This window comes from Mustelus asterias, chromosome 23, assembly GCF_964213995.1.
Source record: "Mustelus asterias chromosome 23, sMusAst1.hap1.1, whole genome shotgun sequence".
NCBI lineage: Eukaryota > Metazoa > Chordata > Chondrichthyes > Carcharhiniformes > Triakidae > Mustelus > Mustelus asterias.
Window position 1 is genome coordinate 40,287,129 of NC_135823.1, and position 20,178 is coordinate 40,307,306.

Sequence of the window (20,178 nt, forward strand, 5' to 3'; positions counted from 1 at the left end):
ATGTTAAGGGTGGGTGTGGAGAGGGTAGTCGAGTGATCTTGGGTAGCCAGGTTGTCAGGGATTTTGCGGTAGTCAGTGAGGCGGGGAGGGCATTCATGGGGTCAGGTTGTGGGGGCTAGTTAGGGATGTGGGTCCTTGGGTGGTTGGAGGTTGGGAGGTGGTTGTGTGGGGTGGGTGGGTAGTGGGGGGGAAGGGGGGTAGTCAGAGTGCAGTCAGATGGTGGAGAGTTACTCGAGGGATGGGAGAGATAGTCAGGTGAAGGGTTGGGGTTAGTCAGGATGGAGGCAAGGGATCAGTAGTGTAATTACCAGGAGTGAGAACTTGTTTCAATCCTTCTAACTTTTCCCGGGTAACTATTCTGCTAAGAGAGAGGCAGAACCATCCAAAGCCCATAACTTTAAATTGGAGTTTCAGAGGGTCTCAGATGCAGGGTAATTTTCCAATGGAAGTTGAAACTTCCTGAACAATTCCCATGCATTCTTGCACGGGGACTTCTGAGCTGTCCCTCAATGCATCTTGTGGGGTACGTCCGTGGTACGACCCCCCCTGCCCCACCCCGCCCTGCCCCGCCCCAAGAATGGAAACTCTGAGCCTCAGTATTAGTTGCTGTCTCCTGTCCCATAGAGTTCTCCTTCAAGTCTGCAGTTTTGATTTGCAGCTTGAGGGGCCAATCATTGACACTCAGCTCAGAGGGGTAGGGGGTCGAGGGTGTGGCTGGTGGTCAGATGTTATTTTGTTTTGTCAGTGTCTCTTTTTCAGATAGAGTCCCTCTGAAACAGCTTTGAGTCTCAAAGAGTTTGGGTGAGAAAAATCACTCTTGTTTTCTAAGGTTACTGCAGTCAGCTCTGGGAGCTCAGGATTTTGTAAAGTGAGTTCAACTCACAACAAAAGGTGAATCAATTGAAAATGAATTCCACTGTTTGATAGGCTCTGCTGTGATACCCTCCAAAGTCAACCAAAGCTGAGAGAGACACACACCAATCCCACTCTCTGTTATCTAAGCCTTAAATTAATTCATTTTTTTTGTATTAAAGATGCGAATAACGTTCATGCTTAATGCTGAGGGAGTGCTGCACTGTCCCATGTGCAGTGCTGAGGGAGAGCTGTACTGTTACATATGCAGTGCTGAGGGAGTGCTGCACTGTCCCATTTGCAGTGCTGAGGGAGAGCTGTACTGTTACATATGCAGTGCTGAGGGAGTGCTGTGTTGTCACATGTGCAGTGCTGAGGGAGTGCTGTACTGTCACATGTACAGTGCTGAGGGAGTGCTCCACTGTCATGTACAGTGCTGAGGGAGTGCTCCACTGTCATGTGCAGTGCTGAGGGAGTGCTACACTGTCACATGTGCAGTTCACTACTAGTTAAGGTGAAGAGCAACCAAAGTGAGACTAAGTCAAAACAGCAAGTGTTAAATGGCAGAATCTATGGAGAGAGAAACAGAGTTAATGTTTTGAGTTGAATATGTCTCCTCATTAGAACCGATGGCCAATACTCTCTGAATGAACCAATAGGGAGAAGTAAGAAGGCTCACAACACCAGATTAAAGTCCAACAGGTTTATTTGGTAGCACGAGCTTTTGGAGCGCTGCTCCTTCATCAGGTGAGTCAGGGGACTCTGGAGACAATTCCTCTGTTGATTTCCCAGTGTGGTTTATGTCTGTCCCCTCTCTTAATTTCACTTAATCTTTGTCCTCCCTGATGTCATGGACTCTGCTTCTCCATCTCAGGCAGTTCAGCAACAAACGTCTGAACCACACGTTTGGTCCCATTTTGCAGTCTCCATGGAAACGGATCAAACTGGATTTGGAATAGCTCCGTACAGATTCATCAATATTCACTGCAGACTGGTTTGCTCAAGTTATAGATGTCCCCTCGAGGTCCCCAAATAAATCTTGGTCACTCAGATCTGTGTCCCTATATGCCACGGACCACTTCTCCCAGCCCACATCACAATCTCTTCAGTCCAGTATTTGCCTTGTCCCCAGCAACAAGTCTGCCCTGGTCACAGTTCACAAAGATGTGTAACAGTGTTAGTGTCTCTTTTCTTCATCGATTTTCTCCAGCTCACAACACAATCCTGTCTTCCTCCAGCCCCTTTCCACCAATCCCGGTGCACTGTCCATCCATCTACTGTATTGTCTTGTCTGTACACCTGCCTCACTTTGCTTCTCCCACACACTCACTCATGCATGGCAGAAGATTCCACCCTTCACCGTCTCCCTTTCCCAAACACCACCGTATCCTCGCCCTGGCTGTGTGCAGTTTGGAGATACTGCTGGGGGAAGGGCATTGTAATCAGCCCTGTCAACACACGCAGTTGTTAATCGCCTCCTTGTGGTTGGACATGGGGGCAGAATTGATAGAGATCTCGTATAGGACATACCTTTCTTGTTTCCCTTCTCTCTCTCTTCTGTGTGCATCTCTTTCTCTGTCTCTCCATCCCCATCTTTATCTTATATTCTGCTTTCACTATTTCTCTTTGTCTGTCTCTTTCTGTGCCTGTCTATCAATGACTGTTTCCTTACTCTCTTTCTCTGCTTCTGTCTATCTGTATGTCTTTCTCTCTGTTTCTCATTCTGTCTCTATCTTTCTGTGTTTATTTCTCTCTCGCTCTGTTGGACACAGACAAATGGTAAGTTTTGACCAAACATATTTGTTTGTTTCAATCACTACTTTCCTCTCGCTGTCCAGTGCAAGCCTTCACCTTAGAAAACTGTCTGCTAGGCTGCAGTCTGCAGTCATTCCGCTACCTCAGACACCAATTCTAAGCCTGTCTGCTCATTAAAATCATTTGTCTTCATCTAACCTTTAGATAATAGTTTCTTGAGTGATTGTAGATCATTTATTTCCTGATATTCATGCCTATTTTTATCACTAACAATTGTCTGTCCTGTTCCTTTTAATTGATGATGTTTTTTATTCTATTGATTGTAAAATTTCAGGTGTATTGTCTGCTGGAGGAATAAACCGGGCTGTAATTTCCACCAGGAATTGATTGTTTGCCTGACCTTTAATGAAGCAGGAGTGTTGTTGGCAGTGGTTCAGTTACTCACTCACAGTGCCCAATCCAAACAGCTCTGTTGCTGCTTCAATGTCTGGAACATTGCACTTACCCTTCGTTCCAGGTGGAAGTTGTGTTCCTCAGTTTACAGCGATCCTTGAGCCTTTTTTCGTACCCCTAGTTATGACAAGAACTCTTGGCTCAGCATGACCCTTGACCCTGTATGGGACCCTGGGCCCCACTGCAACCCTCAATAAGATGCTCCTTAAAACCTACCTCTTTGACCAAGGTTTTGATCTTCTGTCCTGATAGCACCTTCTGGGGTTTGGGGCGAACATGTTGATGGATAAATTCTTTTGAAACAGCACGGGACAATCATTCCATGTTAAGTGGGGTTATATAAAGGCAAGTTGTTGTTGTTGTCAACCAAACAAAATTTCTACACAATGCTGGTTTGGCTGAATTGGTTGCTCTTAGAGCACTGAGTCAGAAACTCCAACAGCGTCCACACAGGCAGCCAGTAGAGTTCTGAGGGAGTGCTGCAGTGCTGAGAGAGTGCTGAGGGAGAGCTGCACTGTCGCACGTACAGTGCTGAGAGAGTGCTGCACCGTCACATGTACAGTGCTGAGGGAGAGCTGCACTGTCACACGTACAGTGCTGAGGGAGTGCTGCACTGTCACATGTACAGTGCTGAGGGAGTGCTGCACTGTCACACGTACAGTGCTGAGGGAGTGCTGCACTGTCACACGTACAGTGCTGAGGGAGTGCTGCACTGTCACATGTACAGTGCTGAGGGAGTGCTGCACTGTCACACGTACAGTGCTGAGGGAGTGCTGCACTGTCACACGTACAGTGCTGAGAGAGCGCTGCACTGTCACACGTACAGTGCTGAGGGAGTGCTGCACTGTCACATGTACAGTGCTGAGGGAGTGCTGCACTGTCACACGTACAGTGCTGAGGGAGTGCTGCACTGTCACATGTACAGTGCTGAGGGAGTGCTGCACTGTCACACGTACAGTGCTGAGGGAGTGCTGCACTGTCACACGTACAGTGCTGAGAGAGCGCTGCACTGTCACACGTACAGTGCTGAGGGAGTGCTGCACTGTCACATGTACAGTGCTGAGGGAGTGCTGCACTGTCACACGTACAGTGCTGAGGGAGTGCTGCACTGTCGCACGTACAGTGCTGAGAGAGTGCTGCACCGTCACACGTACAGTGCTGAGGGAGTGCTGCACTGTCACACATACAGTGCTGAGAGAGCGCTGCACTGTCGCACGTACAGTGCTGAGGGAGAGCTGCACTGTCACATGTGCAGTGCTGAGGGAGTGCTGCACTGTCACATGTACAGTGCTGAGGGAGTGCTGCACTGTCACATGTGCAGTGCTGAGGGAATGCTACACTGTCACATGTGAGGTGCTGAGGGAGTGCTGCATTGTCACATGTGCAGTTCACTACTAGTTAAGGTGAAGAGCAACCAAAGTGAGACTAAGTCAAAACGGCAAGTGTTAAATGGCAGAATCTATGGAGAGAGAAACAGAGTTAATGTTTTGAGTTGAATATGTCTCCTCATTAGAACTGATGGCCAATACTCTCTGAATAAACCAATAGGGAGAAGTAAGAAGGCTCACAACACCAGATTAAAGTCCAACAGGTTTATTTGGTAGCACGAGCTTTTGGAGCGCCGCTCCTTCATCAGGTGAGTCAGGTGACTCTGGAGACAATTCCTCTGTTGATTTCCCAGTGTGGTTTATGTCTGTCCCCTCTCTTAATTTCACTCAATCTTTGTCCTCCCTGATGTCATGGACTCTGCTTCTCCATCTCAGGCAGTTCAGCAACAAATGTCTGAACCACACGTTTGGTCCCATTTTGCAGTCTCCAGGTGCAGTGCTGAGGGACAGCTGCATTATCACATGTGCAGAGGTGAGGGACAGCTGCACTGTCACATGTGCAGTGCTGAAGAAGAGCTGCACTGTCACGGATGCGGTGCTGAGGCAGTGCAGCACTGTCACATGTGCAGTGCTAAGGGAGAGCTGCAGCATCAACAGTGCTGCAGTGCTGAGGGAGAGCTGCACTGTCACATGTGCAGTGCTAAGGGAGAGCTGCAGCATCAGCAGCGCTGCAGTGCTGAGGGAGAGTTGCACTGTCACAGTGATGCGCGACAATCAAGCACGTGGAACAAGGCTTCAGCTATTGAAGGCTTTTATTAGCAAACAATGGAACTAACTAACACGAGTACACCAGTTCAGACTGGAGGGGTCCCGCCGGAGCAGAGGGTCTTATACCTCTCCCCAGGAGGCGGGGCCCGACCGGGATGTGCCATAACAACATTTACCACAGGTAAACACCCTAACCCAACAACATTATACAACCCCCACAGTGGCAACACCCTAACCCAACAGTAACATAGGAACAACCCACAGTGGTAACCAACGATGGTTCACCACACACAGGTGCAGTGCTGAGGGAGTGCTGCTTTGTCAGTGGTGCAGTGCTGAGGGAGAGTTGCATTGTCATATATGCAGTGCTGAGGAAGTGCTGCACTGTCACGTGCAGAGATGAGGGAGAGCTGCACTGTCACATGTGCAGTGTTGAGGGAGAGCTGCACTGTCGATGGTGCAGTGGTGAGGGCATACTACACTATTGCAGACACAATGTTGGAAGAACGCTGCATTTCTGGAGACACTACTGTCAGGCTGTCATTATTGAAGGAGCGTTGTATTGTCGGAAGGACAGTACTGAGAGAACGCTAAGCTGTTGGAGGGGCTACACTGAGGAAGTGCTGCTCTGTTGGAAGAACTGTGCTGAGACAGCAATTCACTGGCACGATTATGGTTTTCGAAGGAATAATTAAACTGAGGCCCCATTTGCCCCCTCAGATGGATGGAAAAGATTCCCTGGAACTATTGAAAGATGGATGGGGAATGTTCCCTGGTATCTGGCAAATATTTTGTACATCTGAGTCAATGTTTGGTGCCTTTAGTTCCGGCCATTCACTGAGCACTCTCGCATTTGGTGTAAGAAGTAGTAAATTAAAGGTAAGTAGTATAACAAAATGATTCTTAGCAAGAAGGTAGTCACAATCTATTCTTACAAAGACTGGCTCCGGGCTCTCCAGTTGATTGGGCTGCTTCCCCTGATTGTTTGTTGACAGTCACTGCTTCTTCTACTGCTTTTGGGTCTAACCATGTGCCGTATTAGGTGACTGATTAGTTTACCCTCAAGTAGGATAAACCTTATCTGAGCTAATCTGATTAGTTTATTATTATTTTATTATTGACTTGATTAGTTGACCATTATTTCATTATTGCGTATTACTGTATTGTTAATTTACATGTCTCTCATGCATGATGCTTTCCCTTATTAAGCAGAAGATCCTTTAATGACCATGGTTAACATAACATAGTTCTTTATCTTTGCTATTGTCTTATTATGGAGTTCAGCAGATAAAAAATCTTTATCCAAACTTCCAATCAACCAAAGGTCAGAATACTCTCTAGCCCAAGATTTCACAACAGTTTGACATTTCTTTTCATTCATCGCCGCCGCCGCCGCCACCCCCACCAGTACATCAGACTAAATTATTAAAATTATGCCTCGTTTCTCAGTATTTCCAAAATTCATACTTTCATACTCACCTACAATTTATCTCTCAGCCGACATCACGGAACAGCCTCAGCTATAAATTATTTTGCAACTGGCACCGCTTAAAGCAAACCATCACTACTTAGAGCTAGTCTGCACCTTTTAAAAACAACTCCATACATCACCTTTTTGCCTGCCTTCACCACCAAAGAGATTGATACAGCGCTGACACACACCCAGTGCAATGGTCAATGGCATCTACCCAGAATTCCTCAAGAACCAGGGCCCAAATGGACGAACATGGTTGCCACACTCGCTTCAAACATCCCTGACACTGAAATCATCCTGGAAACCCCCAACTCCACATTCCTGCCTATCCCTCATAACCTATCACCCCTTGTTAATCAAGAATCTATCTTGCTCTGTCTAGAAATATTCAAAGACTCTGCTTCCACTGCCTTTGAGGGAGATGGTTCTAAAGAACAAATCCTCTCAGAGAACAAAATTCTCCTCATCTCTGTCTTAAATGGGCAACCTCTAATTTTTAAACAGTGACCTCTATTTCTAGATTCACTCACAAGAGGAAACATACTTTCAACATCCACCCTGTCAATACATCTCAATATCTTATGTTTCAATCAAACAATAAACTCTAGCAAATATAAGTCTAGCCTGTCCAAAATTTCCTCATAAGACAACCCATCCATTCTAGGTATATCCTCATATCTATTCCTCCTTCTCACATCTCACTTCCCCTTATTCCAAGATCTTATTTACAAACTGCACATGGTGTATACTTGCATCTTTTGCTTTCTTGTCATCTCCCCTCATCATAACCTTCCTTTGTGCTTTGCTCCTTCCAGATGCCCAGAACAGCAATCTGCCCAGGCAGTGGTGGGAGAACAGGAAAATAGTGAAGATGAATTTGATTTAGTTATTGTCACATGTATTGGAGCACATTGAAAAGTATTGTTTCTTGCATGCTATACAGACAAAGCATATCATTCATAGAATACGTAAGGGAGAAGGAAAGGAGAGGGTGCAGAATATAGTGTTGCAGTTACAGATAGGGTGAAGAGAAAGATCAGCTTAACATATGGTAGTTCCATTCAAGAGTCTGATGGCAGCAGGGAAAAAACTCTTCTTGAATTGGTTGGCATGTGATCTCAGACTTTTGTATCTTTTTCCTGACGGAAGAAGGTGGAAGAGAGTATGTTGGGGTGTGTCCTTGATTATGCTGTATGCACCATTATTTGATTTGACATGAACAACTCCCAGCTAACAGTCACTGTATTATCTTAGTGGAAAGCAGAGAAACGGGACCTGCTTGTGGTGAGACATGAGGCATGAGTGGCCTACAGCTAGGGCAGGGGGCAATGATAGTGCAGCAGCTAACTCACCAGATAGGAAGTCACACATTGGTTCTGATGCACAAGCTACAGATGTGAACTTTGATAGCCCAGTCTACAGAAGAAGGTTGATGGGTGTAAACAATGAAATGTTTGATGCATTGGCAAGCCTGCCTGAAAGCTTGCATTCGATATCAGAAAAATTGAGAAATTCAGAACCAATCTGGCAGAGGACCTTACACAGAGCGTCACCATGGAAACAGTGGTCTATTCCATCATTACACTTGTGGACACAACAATGATGCAGTATCTGATAGCTAAGCTCTCAGCTTCCTTTTCAGAACAAGCAGTTTCCACTCGAATTTTTGAGCGCTCCAATGAAATCTCAGACTGAAGTCAAACAAGGTAAGCTTGCTGGCATCATGTGTATTCAAAGGATATTGCAGGATCTCCCAGTGGGTCCATTAATCCATTCTCCAACAGATTACTCCGATTGCTGAGACGCCACCTCAGGAGAGTGGCATTGGTTCCGGGCAGCACAAATCTGCTGTCCTCTCTCACAATGACAGATTCATGCTCCTACCCTTGCCACTCCACCAGTGGCCTTGCTGATGCCTATCAGTCAGCCATGTCAACATGCTGCCACATATGGAGATGTTGCAATCTAAAGCCAGGCCTTCGAGGTCCAGAGCTACTCAAGGTTGTTCTCCAAGGCCAATGCCATCTGCAATGTCCTGAATGTCAGCAGCCTTTCATCAGCCATGCTGGAGGCACAGGGGGAGCACTGCACAGGAGCAGTGGGAACACAAAGGCACACACTGGACAGGAACTAAAGGAATCCAAAAAGCTCAAGAGTTTATTATTGAATGCACTAAGGCATGATTAAATTTATAAATTTGGACTCATTGGGTACTTTAGGATTTCTTCTATCTCCCCTCATGCTCTCTCTGACCTCACCTTGTCCATGAAACCAAACTCCTGCTCCTTGGATTCTATTCCCAATAAACTGCTGATCACCCAAATTCCCCCATGTTAGCCAATGTTGTAAATGGCTCTCCCTAACTCTGCCATCATCACCCCTCTTCTCAAAAATGCAACCTTTGGCTCCACCATCCACACAAACCTCCATCCTATCTATAACTTCCCTTTCCTCTCTGAAATCCTTGATCCTGTTGTCACCTCCCAAATCTGTTACCGTTTTCCCAAAGCTCCATGTTTGAATCCCTCCAATCAGGTTTCCATCCCTGCCATAGTACTGAAAGAAGTTTCACAAATGGTATCTGATGGGATGTGACTATGATAAAAGTAAACTTTCCCTCCTCGTCCTTCTCAACCTGTCCACAGCCGTTGACACACTGGATCACATCATCTTCCTGTAACACTTCTCTACTATCCTCCAGCTGGGTGGGACTGTTCTCACTTGGGTCCATTCTCCTCTATCAAATCGTAGTCAGAGAATCACTTGCAATGGCTTCTCTTCCTATTCCCACTCCGTTACTTCTGGTGTCCCCTCAAGGATCTAACCTTGGCCCCACCTATTTCTCATCTACACACTGCCCCTTGGTGACATCATCTGGATGCACAGCATTAGGTTTCCAATGTACACTGATGACACACAATTCTATCTTACCACCATCTCTCCCAACTCCTCCACTGTTACATAATCTTACTGCTTATCCAAGATCCAGTGCTGAATGAGCAGAAATTCCCTCCAAATAAATATTCGGAAGATCAAAGCCATGCTTTCAGTTCCTTCTGTCAAATCACTCCCTAACTACTGACTCCATCGCTTTCCCTGCCAACATTAAGCCAGTCTGTTTGCAATCTTGGTTTTACATTTGACCTTAAGATGACCTTCCAGCCTCACTTCATGCCATCACTGACACCTATTTCTACCTCCGTAACATTGATAGCTTTGCCCTGTCTCAGCTCATCTACTGCTGAAGCCCTCATTACCCCTAAACCTGACAATTCCAACACTCTCCTGCCACTCCAACCTCTGTCAATTTGAAAACTCTGCTGCCTGTTTGCTAACTCACAGGAAGTTTCTTTCCCCCATCATCCCAGTTCTCACTGTCCTACATTGGCTCCCTATCAAGCAATGTTGTGATGTTAAAGTTCTCATTTTTGCTTTCAACGCCCCCCTCCCCCCACCCCCATGGCCTTGTCCCTTTCCATCTCTGTAATCTCCTCCAGCCCCACAACCCTCTGCGATATCTGTGCTTCTCTTAATTCTGGCCTCTTGTGCATTCCAATTTTGATCACGCCACCATTAGTTGCTGGGTCTTCAGTCACCTAGATCCCAAGCCCTGGAATTTCTTCTTTGCACCTCTGCATCTCTCTTTCCCACTTCCCTCCTTCAAAATGTTCCTCAAAACCTACCGCTTTTTGGTTATCTGAAGTGACATCTCCTGATGTGGGTTTCGTGTCATACTTGCTTGGGACATGTCATTGCATTAAAGATGCTATATAAATTAAGTTGTTTTTTATTTTTGCCTGATGATCAAGTTGATGATATGGTGCTCAGTGATGCAGGGAAGGTGAGGAGTGCGGAACTGTTGGTGAATGGTGAATTGGGGTTGTGATTACTGGTGTTTTTGAATTAGTTCTTAACATAAACCATGGCAGAAAGATTGCAGCTTCCCTTTGGATCCTCCTCTTTTTCTTGCTCCTGCTCCTCAGCTTCTTGCCCTATAGTTAGTGACAAGCATTGTCCCTTCATGAAGGCAAGGTTGTGCAGCATGTAACATGTTACCACAAATCCTGAGACCCAGTCTAGCAAATGTTACAGGATTCCTCCAGAGGCAGCAGAATCATTGTTTCAGCACACCGGTGATCACTCTTATTGTTTGGACATGGCTTGCATTGTGTGCATGCTGCACATACGTGCATGGCTGGTGATCTGAAGTCAACCTCCATGTGGTCAGCGAATAGCTCTTGTTACCCTTTGGTCTGTGACTGGCACAGTGGGTCCTGCAGAATGAAGGCTTCATGACTGCTACCACGATACCCATGCATTAACATGCGTGATTCACTACTATACTCACATATCAACTGGATTTTGAGGGAGTGAAACCTCTTTTGGTTCTGCTACGTGACAGAATAGATCTGTGACAGCCACAAAATCATGTGTGTGCAGTCAATGGCACTGCAGCATGTGAAGCCAGCAATCCTTGTAAAGCTGCATGATCACTCTGCTTACTGCCGCAATGGATTGAAGTGAAGTTACTGCTATTACGATCAGTCCCATGTGAGGTTCCCCAAAAGTTGTTGATCTGGGCAAGACCCCTCGATTTGTCACCGTCCGACTGGGATACCCCAAAAATTGTTACAAACCCAGGTGAGGAGGGGTGACTGGCTCCCTGTCTTCATTCAACCCACCCTCTGCTAGTAGCAACAAAGTTCCCTTTCGCTTGGATATCTTTTCCAGATCCAATAGTTCATGATCCCTTTAAGAAGTGTTGGTTGGGGGTCCATCATGCTGTTGAACGGTGTGGGAGGTTAAGAGAGAGGGTAGTTGGAGTGTGGCTTTCACAAATGTCAGTGCTGACTGTGGGACCTTGCTGTGCATAAATTTCTGAGAGATATGATTATGTTATTGTACAAATACAAGTTCTCTCTTACCCAGCCCAATGTATTCAGCCCTATAATCCCAGTTTTGTGTACCTGCCCCTTATAACACGAGAATTTATTGATTACAGGTTCCTGCAGGAATCCCGCTGGAGATGGGTTCCCTGTTGTCAGGAGTCCTGATGGAGATGGGCTCCCTGTTGCTAGGCGTCCTGATGGAGATGGGTTCCCTGTTGCCAGGAGTCCTGATGGAGATGGGCTCCCTGTTGTCAGGGAACAGGTAGTTCTAAGTGATTTATAATTGCATTGTTAAATGTTAGAAATAATGTATGGAGTTAAGTGAGTTTAATTTAGTGCTTTGTGTAGGAAAGGGTACAACTCTAATTAGATTCATGTTTAGCAAGGGTGTTTGCTGCATGGAGGCTTTTGGTTTCAGTTCAAACTGTGGCTGTATTGTGCTGAGAGAGTTTATGCTGGGAAAAGTAAACACAATCTTGGGGAATGAATGAGATGTTGCTTATCAATCAGAGGCCACATTTGTTTTTGTATTTTTATTCCAATTCAATCAAATCAAGTCCAATTCAGAGTCTCAACAAGTTGAGATATTCCCGATCCAAGCTGACAAGACAGGGCTCTCACCTCCTGTCTAGGGCTTGGTCTACATGATCCAAGCTGATTGGAGTAGGAATAGCTCCTCCTCCAAGGCTTGATCTCATTTGCATCTTAGCCAAAAGGCCGAGATGCCGCTTTTAAAAATTGCTTCAAATGAAACTAAAATGTAACCTAATGACTTCAACCAAGCACAGCATGTTGATACTACACGGGATCTTAGCCAAAAGGCCAAGAAGCAATTAGGTGTGATAAACCTTATGACTGTGTTTTAGCTGAACTCAAAGCAGATGGGACGAAGGAAGCTAGAGAGAGAATAGCTCTCGCAGCTCTGCCAGAAAAAGAATCAGAACAAGGGAGCTACAGAAAGGCAGACTTCCCAAAACGAACACCAGAAACCTAGTAAATAGCTAATTATGGAAACTAGAGAATTAAAAGAGATGTTCCAGGAGGTTTGACATCAAAGGAACAAACAAAAACTGGGACTGGGAAAGGCACTGTTCATTTAAGACACAGTAAGAAGTTTAACAACACCAGGTTAAAGTCCAACAGGTTTATTTGGTAGCAAAAGCCACACAAGCTTTCGGAGCTCCAAGCCCCTTCTTCCACTCACCTGAAGAAGGGGCTTGGAGCTCCGAAAGCTTGTGTGGCTTTTGCTACCAAATAAACCTGTTGGACTTTAACCTGGTGTTGTTAAACTTCTTACTGTGTTTACCCCAGTCCAACGCCGGCATCTCCACATCATTTAAGACACAGACAGAGCTGAGAAGAAGTTAGCTAGTGAGAAGCCAAAAATATCTAAAGTGATCCTAAGGTTTGTGATATTTTACTACAGCCTGTGAAGCAATAGTTGAAGAAATTAGTGGCTGGGTCTCTGACAGCTTGTGTAAAAACTTACAGCATTTAAGACAAAGGAATACTGAAAGGAGAATTAGAAAATCTGGAGGTGGATCCTTTCCAAAATAGTGGAGGGAAAGTGTTGTTTGAAAGGATAGTTGGAAAACCTGGAAGCAGATCCTTGATGAAAATGGCTGAGGGAAATCTTTGTTTGAAGGAAGATTTTAAAATGTGTCTTTTTGAGAGGGGAGTTTGGAAACACTGGTGGAACAATCATCTGGGAGGAATTTGACGAGAACTCTACCGAAGATCTATTGAGTGGCATCTGCCACTTGGTTTCAGAGTGGCGTGTTGTCTGACCACAGTTAGCCTGTTGGCCTACAGGGACTTTGTGTTCACTGAAAACCTTATAGCATGAGATATATTTTATAACCGATGTTATCCTTAAGATCTGTGTACATTTGTGAAGATAAGTGGGAATAAAGGAATATTGTATAATAGTCTAATTTTTCATATTTAATAAAGGTTTGCTGTTGTTAACAGTCCTCTGTTCCTCCACATTTTCTATAAAAAAGATAAAGTTACAGTCTTTTGAGCCAGCATTCCATTTTGGGATCTTCCCATTCTGTAATAACATCAACTGGATTGTAACACTATGGAGGTGTCCCAATGGAGATGTGTTCCCGTGCAGGGAGCCCAATGGAGAGGGTTCCTGTGCAGGAATCCCAATGGAGATGGGTTCCCTGTGCAGAAATCCCGATTGAAATGGGTCCCTTTTACAGGAATCCTGATGGAGATGGGTTCCTGTGCAGGAATCCCGATGGAGTTGGGTTCCCTTTGCAGGAATCCCAATGGATTTGGGCACCTTGTTAAATTCGATAGATCCCAATCAGGGGTATGGGAATCAAATGCAGGATTCCCTGTTGTCTGTACAATGTAGTGCAGGTGGCATGCCATATTCATTGCCTGTTCATTATAATGATTTCTACATGTAACTAGCACTAACTGCACTCAGTGCCTCAGAAGAAGACTCAATCTTATTACTCTCTAGCACCACTTAAACCTAGTCGATACCACTGAAGGTAGTGTTCACTTTCTCAAGGAAGGATGTTGGAGGTGCTGAAATCATTTGCAATAGTGCTGGGCAACAAACTGAGCATGAGATATATTTTATAACCGATGTTACCTTTTGTACAAATACAAGTTCTCTCTTACCCAGCCCAATGTATTCAGCCCTATAATCCTAGCTTTGTGTACCTGCCCCTTATAACACAAGAATTTATTGATTACAGGTTCCTGCAGGAATCCCGATGGAGATCATCCCGATGGACGATCATGAAAGAGAGTGGAGTGGGCAGCAAGGTTTTCAGATACTACTCTAAAGACTCTGGTGGACGCAATGGGAAGAAGACGAGATGTCCCATATCCACAGGGGGCCAGCGGAGTCTCCAGACACACAATGAGAGGGTAGTGGGACATTTCGTTTTGAGTGCCAATGCTAGGAGTCTGGCCCAAGGACCTCGATGTGGTGCCAGAAATAAGTTCAATAATTTCACACGAGTGAGGTCAAGGTTAGTAAACGCTATATCCCATCAACAGCACCATTAAGCTCAATTCACCACACTCCCAATATTCACCTACCAACAATCTCTATTGATCAGGATTGTTAAACAAACATTAAAATGTGTCATCTCCTCCTCACCCACTTACTAATATTGCAAGCTTCACACCCACATCTCATTGCGTGCACACACTATCAGCTATTCAACCATGAAAACCACATCACCCAAACACATTCCCCCAAATTCAGGAAAACATTTCTCCCCCTCTGAAGGGGCAGCAGAAATTAATGAGAGGACTATAGCATGACTGCATGTTCTAACTGCTATGGATGAGATGGCTATGACCATTATCGAGACTATGGACAAAGCAGGCTGAAACCATTTTAGATTATCGTGTCCTTATAACCTATCCTCTTTCTCACATCCCACACATTTCTATTCTTTATTCTTCCATGGGATGTTGCCCATCCCAAATTGTCCTTAAACTGAGTGGCTTGCTAGGCGATTGCAGAGTCAACCAGATTGCTGTTGATCTGGAGTCATGTGTAGGCCAGGTTAGGTAAGGAAGATAGATTTCCATCCCTAAAGGGCATTAGTGACCAGATGGGTTTTAAGACAGTCGATGATAGTTTCATGGTCACCATTACAGAGACTAGCTTTATATTCCAGATTTATTAATCACCTGCTATGGTGATTTGAATCCACGTCTTTGGACCATTAGACTGGGCCTTAAAGACCACTGTGGGGAGCAGGGGTGCAAAGGAGGGGCATTCTTCAAATAAAACAAAAAATGCTGGAAAAAATCAATAGGTCTTTGGAGAGAGAGAAACAGCGTTAATATTTTGAGTCCATATGACTCTTCAGAGTTAAAGAGAGGGAGAAATGTGATGGATTTTATACTGTTTAAAAGAGGCTGGGGCAGAGTAGAAGGTTAGAGGTAGGTGGGAACTCGGAGAGATTTGACAAAGATGTTATGGGCACAAGACAAAGGAAGTGTTAATGATAATGTTAAATACGAAAGAAGGAGCTGATAGTGGCAGAAAGATAAGAGAGCAGAATGTGTTAATAGCAGAACAGAGGTCAGGACTCTGGTAAGTGGGAGGCTTTTAAAAGTGTGTTAACCAGGGTTCAGAGTAAGCACATTCCCCTTAGAGTGAAGGGCAAGACTGGTAGGAGTAGGGAACCCTGGATGACTCGGGATATTGAGGCCCTAGTCAAGAAGAAGGAGGCACATGATATGCATAGGCAGCTGGATCAAGTGGATCCCTTGAAGAGTATAGAGGGAGTAGAAGTCGAGTTAAGAGAGAAATAAGGAGGGCAAAAAGGGAACACGAGATTGTTTTCGCAGATAAGGCAAAGGAGAATCCAAATAGCTTCTCACAAATACATAAAGGGCAAAGGAGTAACAAGGGAGGGAGCAGGGCCTCTTAAGGATCAACAAGGTCATCTATGTGCGGATCCACAAGTGATGGGTGAGATCCTAAATGAATATTTCCCATCAGCATTTACTGTTGAGAAAAGCATGGATGTTAGGGAACTTGAGGAAATAAATAGTGATGTCTTGAGGAGTGTACATATTACAGAGAAGGAGGTGCTGGAAGTCTTAAAGCACATCAAGGTAGATGAATCCCCGGGGCCTGATGAAGTGTATCCCAGGACATTGTGGGAGGCTAGGGAGGAAATTGCGGGTCCCCTAGCAGAGATATTTGAATCATCGATAGTCACAGGTGAGGTGCCTGAAGATTGGAGAGTGGCAAATGTTGTGCCTTTGTTTAAAAAAGGCTACAGGAAAAAGCCTGGGAACTACAGGCCAGTGAGCCTCACATCTGTGGTGGGTAAGTTGTTGGAAGGTATTTTGAGAGACAGGATCTACAGGCATTTAGAGACTCAAGGACTAATTAGGGACTCAGCATGGCTTTGTGAGTGGAAAATCATGTCTCACAAATTTGATTGAGTTTTTTGAAGGGGTAACCAAGAAGGTAGATGAGGGCAGTGCAGTTGATGATGTCTACATGGACTTTAGCAAGGTACCACATGGTAGGTTGTTGCATAAGGTTAAATCTCACGGGATTCAGAGTGAGGTAGCTATATGGATACAAAATTGGCTTGATGACAGATATCCACTCCATCTGACGAAGGAGCAGCGCTCCGAAAGCTAATGGCATTTGCTACCAAATAAACCTGTTGGACTTTAACCTGGTGTTGTTAAAACTCTTACTGTGTTTACCCCAGCCCAACGCCGGCATCTCCACATCTTGATGACAGAAGCCAGAGGGTGGTTGTAGAGGGTTGTTTTTCAAACTGGAGGCCTGTGACCAGTGCTGGGTTCACTGTCATTTGTCATTTATATTAATGATTTGGATGAGAATATAGGAGGCATGGTTAGTAAATTTGCAGATGACACCAAGATTGGTGGCATAGTGGACAGTGGATTGCAACGGGATCTTGATCAATTGGGCCAGTGGGCTGATGAATGGCAGATGGAGTTTAATTTAGATAAATGCAAGGTGATGCATTTTGGTAGATTAAACCAGGGCAGGACTTACTCAGTTAATGGTAGGGCATTGGGGAGAGTTACAAAACAAAGAGATCTAGGGGTATATGTTCATAGCTCCTTGAAAGTGGAGTCACAGGTGGACAGAGTGGTGAAGAAGGCATTTGGCATGCTTGGTTTCATCGGTCAGAACATCGAATACAGGAGTTGGGACGTCTTGTTGAAGATGTACAAGACATTGGTCAGACCACACTTGGAATACTACATACAGTTCTGGTCACCCTATTATAGAAAGGATATTATTAAACTAGAAAGAGTGCAGAAGAGATTTACTAGGATGCTACTGGGACTTGATGGTTTGAGTTATAAGGAGAGGCTGGATAGACTGAGACTTTTTTCTCTGGAGCGTAGAAGGCTGAGGGGTGATCTTATAGAGGTCTATAAAATAATGAGGGGCACAGATCAGCTAGATAGTCAATATTTTTTCCCAAAGTTACGGGAGCCTAAAACTAGAGGGCATAGGTTTAAGGTGAGCGGGGAGAGATACAAAAATGTCCAGAGGGGCAATTTTTTCAAACAGATAGTGGTGAGTGTCTGGAACAAGCTGCCAGAAGTAGTAGTAGAGGCGGGTACAATTTTGTCTTTTAAAAAGCATTTAGACAATTACATGGGTAAGATGGGTACAGAGGGATATGGGCCAAATACGGGCAATTGGGATTAGCTTAGGGGTTTAAAAAAAAAGGGCGGCATGGACAAGTTGGGCCGAAGGGCCTGTTTCCATTCTGTAAATCTCCATGACTCTACGCGCACTCTGTGAAAGCAAAACTTTTCTTTATGCTGTTTAACTCATGTTCAGCTGTGTGAGATTTAGTGAGGGCACTGACTGCTGCATTGAGCTTCAACACAGCAGATTGATATCGTGTCCTGCCTGCTTTACATACCAACTGTACATGTGCTAACACCTTTGCCAAGATGGAACCAGGAAGCTTAACATCAGAAGTGCACACAGGTGTAGTGGACACCAACTTGCAACGTTAACTTGTAACACTCAAAAATGGGTGTTAACCTTGTGTTATTTTATAACTTTATTGAATTGTTGCACCCCTTTTACATATTTATGTATCTTGGGCCCCCTCCCCAGTATCTGTTCCTCTGCTCTTGTCGGGGTTTTACCATTTAATGTCTATTTTCTCTCTTTATTCTTCCTCTAAAAATAGGTCACATCATATTTTGCTGGACTAAATTAATCTGCCACCTGCCTGATGCACTAAGGTGTCCCGATGGTCCAGGTTAATGGTTTCTGTGTTGTCTGCAAACAGTGAAATCTGAGCAGGTGCACCCTTCAATGACAGAATTCTCTGGCCAAACAAATACCAGATGAATCTTTGTAATAAATTCTGGTTTGCGAACATAAATGTTGATGTGGGACATGATTGCAATATGTGCAGTTTGGGGCAGGACTGCAATGCTGGATTGGACAGGACTAAACATAGAAATGTCTTAGAGGGATTAACAGTGTAGATGCTCAGAGACCGTCATCTCTGCTCAGAGGCACTAGAACATGGGTCATAGCCCCCAGGGCAAAAGGTCAGTGATTTTGGACTGAGTTTAGGAGAAATTCCTTCACTGGGAGGATTGAGAATCCTTGCAATTCTCTGCCCTGGGATGGAGAGGGGTTGCGGGGAGTGGGGGTGGGGGGTGGGGGGGGGGGGTCGCAATGGTTGAGTATATTTAGGAATGAGATAACTTATGGAAATCAATGGGAACTGGGTGGAAAATGGAATTGCTAGTGGTTAGCACTGCTGCCTCACAGTGCCAGGGACCTGGGTTCAATTCTGGCCTTGGGTCACTGTCTGTGTGGAGTTTGCACGCTCTCCCCGTGTCTGCGAGGGTCTCCTCCCAGTGCTCCAGGCATCCGCAGTCCAAAAATGTGCAGATTAGGTAGATTGGCCATGCTAAATTGTCCCTTTGTGACCAAGGATGTGTATTTTAAGTGGATTAGCCATGGTAAATGTGTAGGGTTATAGGGATAGGGGGTGGGTGGGCTGGGTGGGATGTTCTTTTGGAGAGTGGGTGCAGACTCAAGGGGCGGAATGGCCTTCTTCTGCACTGAAGGGATTCTATCAGCCATGATCTTATTGGATGGTGGAATAGGCTGGAGGTATATTCCTCTCCCATGTCCCAAACACTGTGTTAGATGTCAGATTGTAATTAGACTGCAGTTTTGAACAGCACTGTGACAACTGTCTGTTTGGACAAAAGGAATAAATGCAGCTTCTGTCATTAACGTATAGAAACAAGTGCAGGGAATCCGGGAACAGGATTGAAGCAGCTTTGCTCTCTTTCTCTGTGACTTTAAACTCCAGAAACTTTGGCTGCTCTCTCCAGCCGAGTGATTGGTCAGTGCGGTTCTGATCTGATTGGGCCGGAGTTCCCGCCCCCCACCCCCGTTCCCAGCGCGATGTTGCCGGGAGCTGTCACTGTGCAGTGGGCAAGGAGCGGCGGCAGCAGGTAAGGTGCCCGGGGCAGTGGGCAGGGGCGGAGGTGCCCGGGCAGTGGGCGAGGTACCTGGGCACTGGGCAGGGCTGGAGTACCCGGGGCAGGGGGTGTGAGTGACAGCAGTCAGTCCAGTGCAGGGTCTCTGATTTTTCAGAGTTGTAACCTCTGATTTTCTGCCTATCCTGTCTGTATTTCTATAGCTGTTTGTGTCCCTCCCTCACTCTGTCCCTCCCTCACAATTCCCTCCTCTCTCTCTCACCTTCTCCTTTCTATCCCCTGTTCTCTGTCTTTCTCCCTCTCTGATAGTCATAGAGCACTATCTCTCCATCCACTTTACCTTTTTCCACCTGTTGCTCTCCTCATTCTCCCTTTCTCCCCTCCCCTCTTCCTTTCTCTCCTCTCCTCTCTTTCTCGCTCCTTTCCCTCCTCCCTGCCCAATCTGGGGTCAGATGGATTATGGTGTCCAGTGGGGCTGCAGGAAATCAGCGCCCGAAATGGCTTTATGTCCAAACCACAGGTGTCTAGTTTCCTGACGCCAGTGTCCGTCCCTCTCTCTCTCTCTGCCCTGTCTTGTTTTCCCTTTCTGTCTCTCATTTCCTAATTTTCTTTCTCTTTTGCTCTCTCTCTCTGCTAATTTATGTTTTTCACTCTATCGTTCTGTCTCTTTCCCCCTCTT

At 45.5% G+C, this 20,178-nt stretch overlaps 1 non-coding gene across 1 annotated transcript; it reads right to left on the minus strand.

Annotated features, from left to right (window-relative positions):
- Positions 1–12,154: 12,154 nt before the first annotated feature.
- Positions 12,155–12,353, minus strand: LOC144510960 (U2 spliceosomal RNA). The gene has a single exon (XR_013500721.1). It is a non-coding gene; the product is annotated as a U2 spliceosomal RNA (small nuclear RNA).
- Positions 12,354–20,178: the final 7,825 nt, after the last annotated feature.